General features: G+C 31.9%; 1 non-coding gene across 1 annotated transcript; it reads right to left on the reverse strand.

Annotated features, from left to right (window-relative positions):
- Positions 1-2,376: 2,376 nt before the first annotated feature.
- On the reverse strand, positions 2,377-2,482 carry LOC111637507. Its single transcript, XR_002758710.1, has one exon. It is a non-coding gene; the product is annotated as a U6 spliceosomal RNA (small nuclear RNA).
- Between the last annotated feature and the right edge of the window lie 7,706 nt (positions 2,483-10,188).

The raw sequence follows: 10,188 nt of genomic DNA on the forward strand, positions 1-10,188 counted from the left end.
TATTCTTTATTCAAAATTGTTCAATAACTTTTACATTTAAACTTTATAATTTGTTAAGCAAGATTTGTGAAAATTTCTCTTTCAGAGGTATACAAAACTTAGCTAATTTTATTGTTTCATCTAACTATATTAAATGCATGTGACAAATTCAAAAAATAATCTGACTCGTCTTAATTATAAATTTCATCCTTTCTCGAACTTTTTATGAATAATATCTGTAACAAATTATAAATTTTCTGTTATTCATTATATGTGCACGTATATTTAAATTTAAAACACTAATCGCACTATTAAAATTATCTATTGTGTATGATTTGGTTCAGAGGTACATAAAGATCAAGTATGAAGTTAAAATTCGTTCAAAAAAATAAATAATCGTAGTAATTTATTAATTAAAAGTAAACCGTTTTAAAATGATTCCTATAAATTTAAGAAAACGTGCGAGCTAAACTTTATACTGTATTTTCACTTTATACCAGGGCTGTGGAGTCGAAGTCGGGGTCGGAGTCGTGGAGTTTTGGTGTTTTAGCCGGAGTCGGAGTCGGAGTCGTCAAAAAATCCGCCGACTCCGACTCCCTTTTACTTACCAACTTGTTTTGTATATGAAACGGAGTCGGAGTCGGATGGTAAAGAAAAGTCGGAGTCGTAGTCGGAGTCGGAGTCGTAGTCGGTTTTTACGCGATTCCACAGCCCTGCTTTATACTCACTCAATATTACAACTAAAAAAATAATCTATTTCTGCGTGACTTCGTTCCGACGACCACAAAATATAATCGACCAACATTTCCTATTTCGGTGGTTTGACGTCATTCAGCCGACCAATCAGCGCGTTATGCCATCTGGATATTCAGTCGCACGTGTGTAAACCGCATGAGATTGGTGCTTTGTAAAGCGCATGCGCGAATGCGTATAATCTGGCTGCTTTACACCAAATATTTTGGCCATGGAAGCTGTCCCGTATACGATATTACAGCGCTTCCATTCCGCCACTAATAATCGAATATACAATAGCAATATTATCGTTTTTTTCACATTTAGTATAGAAATTTGTAATAAGATACATAATGCGGTTATAATAAAATATTAATTTTAATTATATGAAAATAATCGCACACTATGTATTTATTTTTTTAGAAAATACAAGGGAAGCAGCACGCCACTGCTCTAGAGTGATCTAAAGTGGTATACTTTACTTATAGACACCCTGTACATTAATCAAAACATAATTATTTCTGTTTTAATCAATGTTTTATGTTTTGTAATTAAAATCAAAAAAATTTTAAAATAAATCATGCTATTTTTAAACATTTCTTTAAATACTTATTTAAATATAATAATAATATAACACGTCTTTAAAATAATATTTTATAATAAAATTATGAATAGCTCACATTTTTTCATTGAAAATACGTAACATTTCAGATATATTGATACATACTATAGGTTTGTACAGGGTGATTATAATTAAAGAAAGGCATTTAGAGTTCTCGGTATAAAGAACTATTAAGACAAATCTCAACCAAATTTGATATACATACGAAATTGTAAAAACTAACAATGTGTAATGATAATTTTATTTCTACATTTTATTTATGTATTACTCCCCTTTCATTCTACCAATTTTAATAATGTTTTATCCACCTCTTTAAATGGATCTATCATAATCATAGTGTAAGAGATCTTTGAAAATATTTACAAAATTTTATTAGCATTTAATTATGTAATATTGATACCGTAAAATGTTTCTGTAATATGTTTTTAATTATTTATCATATAGCTTATTATTGTACATTTTATGATATAGCTTACAATGTTTGATATTGTTTACACTGTTATTCTTTTACTAGCTACTTCAAATGTTGGTAAAAATTTACAGGAATATTTTAAAAAAAACTTATTTTGATCAATATATTTTCATACTACATGTAACAGTAATTAAGACACTAAACAATTAAAAAAAAGGTTAATAATTAAAGTCCCTCTTGTCCTACACTTAATAGATCTTAAGTTGTTTTTAAAAGAGTTTAAAATTCTTAAAAAAATTCGTCTATGTAAATACAAAGAACAGATACATTTGACATTTTCATTCTTTAAATTATATCTGTAATGTTGCAAAACTGAATATGTATAATTTCGATTTTTTTTAAAGTTCCAATACTGTACTTCATTTCGTATTTTCTGAAGATGGCTTAAGTTAATGCAGAGAAATATTTCGAATATTAGTTTTAAATTCACACACTTTTTTCGAAAAGAAAAAAGCGTTGATGACTTTTCAAAAAATGGAAAACGTGTGTTTTTAGATTTCCCGATCGCCTGGAAGAAAAGTTCGTTTCGTCGCGGAAACGATTCGATTAGTTACACGAAAAATAATTTTAAAAAAATATGGAACGCTTCACGATTTTGCGTGTCATCCTTGCGCAGGGGCCATGCTAATCTTCTCTGTATCGTTCCAATTTTAGAATATGTACGACCGAAGTTGTACACTAAACATTAACGGGCGGCCCTATATATACCAACAACTTCAACTCTTGCATCTTCACGGGTGTCTTTACGTTTATCGTCAGATAGCAGTTAATCGCCACCGCGCAGATTAAACTATCGCGGTTCATATTAAATTCGAACGATTGCTTTTCGAAATTTCTTGAAATTTTCTCAGATAAGTTATTGGCTGACGATCGATGGTTGCAAACTTTACATCCTGCAACGTCTGACTTGGGTGCTAAACCTGCCAAGGTCAGTTGGATTTTCGATCTGCTGATATTAAGAATACTTTAATTTGATCTTAATAATTATTTTATGCACTACACCTCCATTCTTCAAAGAGAACGATTTCTTTTTTCTTAATTGTTTTACTACAAAATTATACTTTTTTCATCTTTATATTGAATTCATCTTCGACACGCACGTAATGACTGTTCTGCTTACTGCACAGAACACTAATAATTTCTCCGAATTATGTTTAAGCTATTTTATTAATTACAGCAACTTGATTAGCTTGGAAGTGTCCAATACTTGCTGTAATATTGTCGTTTCTGTAACCTGTAAATTTTTTATGCGTTTAAATTGAAATTTTACTTTTTGTGAAATGCATGTACATTTTCGTGTATCCGTAAACTTAAATCTCTGAATGAGAAAAATTCGCAATAAAAACGAAAACGTCGTTTTCACTCGTTGCAATGGCCGAAGTTTCTGTTTTCTAACGAACAACGAAAAAGCAAGGCCCTCGATCAACATATCGGAGTCGGTTTCATTAGTCTCGATCTTAAAAAAGCAAAAACATCCAGTTTCCACTGCGTTAGGAAATTAAAATGCTCAAAACGATAAACGATGTTCGATGGAGAAAGTAACAAAATGGGACAGATAGCAGAGAGTGGTTTCGATCCACAGACTGGGTATGGGCTCAGCACGTTCTCACTGCGCGACTCTACTATGTGTAGTCCGTCACTCCGGACGACTGATTGTTTTATTTTTGCAGCCATGGTAGATCACGGTGTTACTTTTCTTTATCGCCTACTCATACAGCTGATAAAAACAGGTATTGCAATCATCTCAAACTTCAGATTTTCAAATTTTAAATTAAATAGAAACGCAGTTTTGTGTCTTATACAATGCGATTTATGTGATGACGACCGTGTGCGTCTGTTTGCGCGCACGTGTGTTTCCAATCCTACTAAACTCTAAGAGTATTAAAAAGTTTATAGGTTTATCCTTTAGATAAATCTATAAATTTTTTATTCGAAGTTGATTCGAACCACAGTTACAAAGTAGAGCGAAAAATATACATTCTCTTGACCACTTCGCCAAAATGGAAGCTGGTTTGGTGATGTGAGATAATGGTGTTCTATGTATGTTTCGTAAATTTTAAGGCCAATTTTTGCACTCGGAAGCAGTGTTGTGGAGTCCGAGTCGGTAAAATTCGTTCGACTCCGATCTTGAACTTTATTACCGGTAAAATATTTAGTACGAAAAATACTTTTTAATTAATCTATTACAGTATTTTTAACCTGTGGGTCGTGACTCCCAGGAGGGTCGCAAAGCCTTACACGGGGGGTTGCGGGTAAAAGAAAAAGACAAATGTTTGTAGATCCTACACTACAAAAAAAACTGCAATTTTAGTGAGAAGGCTGTACCTGTTTATTTTACAGTACAATTGGTTTTTCGATCGATATTTAAATCTCAACAGAAAGAAAATTAAATACGTAGTTTTTAAAATCACTGATATAGTTTTAATATGGCTAGTATTACCACCCGTTCGGTTTTCACCCAGACAGTCCGGGAATCGACTCACCGTCCGGGGAACTACAAATTTTATCCAGGAATACCGTGCGGAACCTGTTGACTTTTTTTTTATTTTTTTGTTTTTGCTTGTACGACTTCTATTCGTACACGACTCCAATATCCAATAGAGCTAAGTCATCTGTAGTTATATTTTCTTAATTTATTTACTTATTCTTTTATAATTATACTTATTCTTCGCATTACAAAATGACATTGCGCATGCGTCAAAAACTTCTGTTCGAACAAACCTCACCTGCTGTCCGGGTCAGCGATTTTGAAAAGGTGGCAACACTAAATATGGCCCTGGGGGTCGCCAGCAGTTTTTAACTTGTAAAGGGGTCGCATATTGAAGAAGGTTGAAAAACACTAATCTATTAATATCTAAATCTAAAGAAAGTTTTTAGAAAACGGAAACGTTGATAAATTTAGATATCAAAATGATATTTACCATAAAGGCCATTTCACACCAAAATGTTATGCGCAAATCATGCGACACGCTTTATATTTTCAGAAATAACTTTTATTAATTTAAGGCCCAGCAGTAACCGAGTGGATAAAACCACCGAACACTGTTAGCTGGTCGTAGGATTGTGTGGCCAACTCGTTGATGAGATGGACCACGTAAAGTTTCCGTGTTTTCTTCACGTTAGTAGCATCTAAATAGGGAGCAGTTTTCCATAAAAGCCCTCCCAGGAGGTAATCCCCCTCGGAACAATGTCCATGTGTTGCGTTGCCGTAACCAAAATACCAAACCTATTAATTTAAACGCGCTGACTTTGCATTTATAAAAAAAAAATTTCTTAACCTTTATATTTTATTATTTTTTCATAGCTCGTACGCTACGCGAAAAAATTGACACTAAGTAACGTGTGAGTCACTTCAAGAAGCAAATGACGTTTTCAATGCGCGAGTGTATTGATTGATTGGTATTAGTGAAACACGGGGGCGATCTGTCAATCGGGGAATGTGCCTGCCGGGTGGGTTTTTAAGGAAAACTGGCCTCTATTCCGGCATTATCGATGCGAAGAAAACCCGGTAAACTTCACTAGCCAGCCCGAGCCGATTACCAGTGTTTACGGATTAAATACGCTTAGCCACTGATGTAGCATAGGTATAGGATGGAGAACGATACACCGTTGAATTGTAGATAGGAAACTTTTTGCAGTAGTCTCGACAAGAATTCAATCCTGAATCCTTTATGGGACGCTTCCACTCAGTCGTCTGACCAGCTTTCAATGTGTGAGAAAAACAATGAAATTAGTTTTCGAAAGCTTCACCATATTACTAAAACAAGAACGCGAAGTGAAAAGACAATAATAAAAAAATCCAGCAACGAAGTTGTGTAACTTTCCCGGCAAAAGAATTTAAAATTGAGTTTGGCACCATCGGTTATGACACTTTATTTTTTTAGACTTTACATAATTAATTATTATAAAATGGCAAAAAGCTTAATTTCGAGGGTAATGATGAATGTTATAAAAAGTTGTAGGTGCTCGAAAGTAAATTCTTCATTACGTCCGATACCGCTCCAGATATAACACAGTTCCCCTCTCTCTCCCCATCCAATTGACGTTCAACCATCAAAATTTCATAGCATCAATGCTCCTTATACACAAGCTACCAAGCCAAGTTTAGTTTCTTAATCATTACCCCATCCCGAGATATTAAACGAAATGCACGCCGACACAGATCACACATTCAAGAAATTTTTTCCCGTTTTTTGACTTTTTTGGGTTCAGGGTATCTGAAAATGTAAATATTTGCAAAAAACTTGGAGGGTTAAATATGGCACGATTCCAATATTTTCCAATGTTATGCATACATAACAGCCGTGCTTATGGTATGGCTTCGAAGCGCCAAACTTATCTTTGCCAAAGAGAAACGTCTAAGAAGAAATTTGACTTTCATTTCTGCTGCCATAATTTTTACTTGGAACAATAACTTTTTACAACTCGGATTTTTTTGGACATCAATTGTTTTTTTTTGAGTAATTTGGCTAATTAATATTTTCACAGCCTTTCTATTGACTGCGAGTTATTTATGACTATTTATCATTGCTTCTATAGCATTATTTGATCTTAAAACAGTCAATAGAAGAATAATAATAAAATAAAACCAAGATCAGAATCTAACTGCAAAAATCAGAGAGAGAAAATTGCAAAATGTAATTAATAGGATTGTTTCAACTTATTATTCACTAATTTAAATTCTGAGAACACGAAATGTACGCATCTGTTCAAGATGACTGATATTTTTTCCAAAATTCATTTTTTAAAATCCTCTCACCTGTATATATTTGAGTTTAGTCAAGCATCAGTAGGAAATTAACTATTCTCGTAGTAGCAAGAGCGGGAGAAATTATTTTACGGACTAATTTATTACGTCATTCATCAAATCGATGTATTTTGCGTTTTATTGTATTTAACTTTTTTCTTTAAAATTATTTCATTTAAATTAATTTTTGATAACTAACTAATAAAAGTGGAATTATTTTGGCTGATTAAGCTGTTTCTTTACGCACTCGAAAGCTTTTCCAAGGTAAATTAGTTATATCCGTTTTTAATTCCCACCATCAATTTTAGTACAGTACGACTTCTTATAGAAAAATTTTACAAAAAAATATTCAGGTAAGCAGTGGTATCTTTCTTATAAAAGGAACCATAGTATGTCAATTTAAAAAAGGATAAGGTCGGAGTCGGCTTTTTGCTTAACGACTCCACCAAACTGCTTGGAAAGACCGGACACAGAAATGAATTTTATTTTCGTTTTTCTCGCAAATAAATACAGTAAATCCAATTGGTTTCGACACGTTACTTATTTCGTATACAAGTTGGAAGGTTTCCCTTCCAACTTGTATACTAAATAAATCATTCACTTACTGCTAAAATAAATTAGTTTACTGTTGTTCTTACTTATTACACATATTTATTTATGTACTTTTCCTTATTTGTTATATACAGTAGAGTAAACAAGAAACGACCATGACGCATTGCAGTAAAGCTACAATGCAGTCTGGTATTTTTTCTACTCGGCGTTTTGGATCTTTGAGCTAACATATGAAACAAAATAGTTTATAATTTTCTGTGAAAATCTATTCATATATAGAAAATTTGTTTACAGCAAAAAATGTCTTATTTTTATTGACATTAATTTTTGATATACATTTAACACATTCTACAACAACATATAAGAACCATTACAACAACAATTACAACAGTCACAAAAAATTGTTTGTACTAAATTAATATTAAAGAAATACTGTATAGTGAAACAATTTGAATGAAATTTACATATTTATAATGTATAAATGTAATATAAACAATCTATTTTAATCGGATTGTGGAGCCTTAAACATTCCTTCAATCCTCAAAGTATGGAAGTTTCATAAACATATTAGAATATTTTGAGAATCCAGAAAGTATGGCTCAACAGATATGGTACTACTGAGAATCATTTTCAAATTACACTGCTCAAAATAATTAGAGGATATATGTCAGATTTATTTTACAGAAAAATGTGTTAGTAATTTGATTTTAACATATTAGTCTACATAACTCAGATTGAATAATGCTACACATACCATACCATTTAAATCACTTTCTCCAAAAATCACACTTACTGTCCACAAAAAAGTTTAGTTCTTCTCTTATGATTTATATGGTCATTAGTTTATATAAAAAAATAGTATTTCAACATAATTGATTATTATTAAGTCAATATTTGAAAAATAAAAAATACTTCTGGTAAAGGCTTTATTTCCAAGAGTTTTTGTGAATGAATCTTGTGAACCAGTTTATGGTAAGCAAATATTACAGTATCCTATAACTGTTTTGAGCAGTATATTAAGTTTTAGTATATCAAGGTTAAATGTACACATAATGATTTATAAAATGCTTCATTTTATATTTTTTGTACATAACAGTCATGTCNTAAGTCTGAACTGCATATGTCGAAACAATAAAAGAAGTGTCTAACCTGAAAGCTGTAATGATAGTCTACCGAACTTAATGTCGGATTAAAGAGACAAGACATACATAGAACAATAAAATAGTTCCAAAAACGAAACGAAACAACTATACATAAATTTTTTGTTGTTATTATTATTTGTATAATACGAATATAATGTTGTAATATAGTGTAAAGTATTGTAATTTTGCATCGTTGTAAAATGATAAATGTAATAGAGTTTGATTTTGGTTTGTTGGGATAAGACAACGCAACACTTAAACGATCTGCCAAGGGGGAGTGTCTTCCGGGAGGACTTTCAATAGAAAGCTGGCTCCTATTTAGGTGTTAGACACGTGAAAATTCGAAAGTCTATCTATATAGTCTACCTATGGGCCAGGCACGAACACTTGACCAACTAACAATGTTCAGTGGGTTTAAGTTTTATCCGCTAGCCCACTGGTAAGAATAAATTATAAAAACTGTTTAAAATAAATAATACAGGCATACATTTAGTTGGTTTGGAAGAGCGTTTTAAAATTCGATATTTTGTTTAACACAGTATTGCGCAGACGAAAACACTAGATTGTTCAACATTCTTTATTCAATATCTACATTGGTCAAAACGCATTTCGATCACTTACTACTACTCATCACTTGACTCTGTGAAGTGACATACTGATGTTTTCGTCGGCACTACATTGTGTATAAAAAGGTACAGTATACATTTATTTAAAATGAATCGAAACGATTCATTTAAATAACAAGCACAAAGAACTGTTAATATTTTTCTTATATAATTAAAAAATTTCTCATATTTACACTGTTCAGTGCAAACTGTCTCAGGACATGGTCTGGGTTCTCAAAAAACGTCGCTTAAGTCACTGTCTATAACCTATTTTTTAAATATCATTTCTGGACTATCATTTAAGTCATAGGATTAAACTTGGATTTATTTGTCTTATCTCAAATGTATCCTAATTTCCATTTTATATTGACGATCCACTTTTTGTAATATTCCCATAGTTAATAATTTAGGTCTTAATAGTTATGTATGCTGCTTAAATAAAGCAGCAAACTGAACAATTAATGAATTAAATAATAATAGTACAAATGATATCTGAAAACAAGTTGTGAAATTATACTGTTTGAGAATTTTTCGTTTAGAAATATATTTAATTCAAAATATAATCGGCATTTGCTTAAGGAAAGAAAAAAGCGACAACTGAAACTTAACGACTTTAGTGCAAAAGAACAAGAATTTCAGAAAAGTCAGGACCTTCGACACAAAAAAAATAAACTTTACATTTCTGTGTGCATATGTTTATATGTTATTTAACATATATTATTATACAAATTAATATAAAAATAACTGAAAATTAAAGTAAAATTTGTTTATTTTTGATCGCATGTTCCCCTATTCCTATTTACTCTATGTTAAAATGATCTCGTTTAACGCTTTTTCGCTTAGCGCTTTGTTGTCCAGGAACACATCCCCGCGTTAAGCGGAGTCTTACTGTAGTTAAAAAAAAAAAATATATATATATTTTTTAACTACAGTAAGACTCCGCTTAACGCTTATATATATATACTGTATATATTGTTCTTCTCGGTTACGTTACGTAATTACGATTTCTCTAGAAGCGCTATGGTCAGTCTCAGCCAATGTGTTCCTGCAGCTAAAAGCTTGTGTAAACTGTTGAGACTAAATATCCAGATGGCACAACGCGCTGATTGGTCGGCTGAATGACGTCAACCTACTGAAAATGTTGATCAATTAGCTTAAACTATGTAAGAGTTTTGAGAGCGGGCAGACGTTATAATTATACATATTTCATCTAAAACTCGATAAAACGCACTTATTTATAATTTCATTAGCTCTTGTATGTATTGACATTAATGTTAAAATTATTGCAAAATTTTCAATTAAACTAAATTACGTGACATCAAAGATTTTAAATCAGT

Source organism: Centruroides sculpturatus, unplaced genomic scaffold (assembly GCF_000671375.1).
Source record: "Centruroides sculpturatus isolate CEXI.00-Female unplaced genomic scaffold, Cexi_2.0 scaffold1010, whole genome shotgun sequence".
NCBI lineage: Eukaryota > Metazoa > Arthropoda > Arachnida > Scorpiones > Buthidae > Centruroides > Centruroides sculpturatus.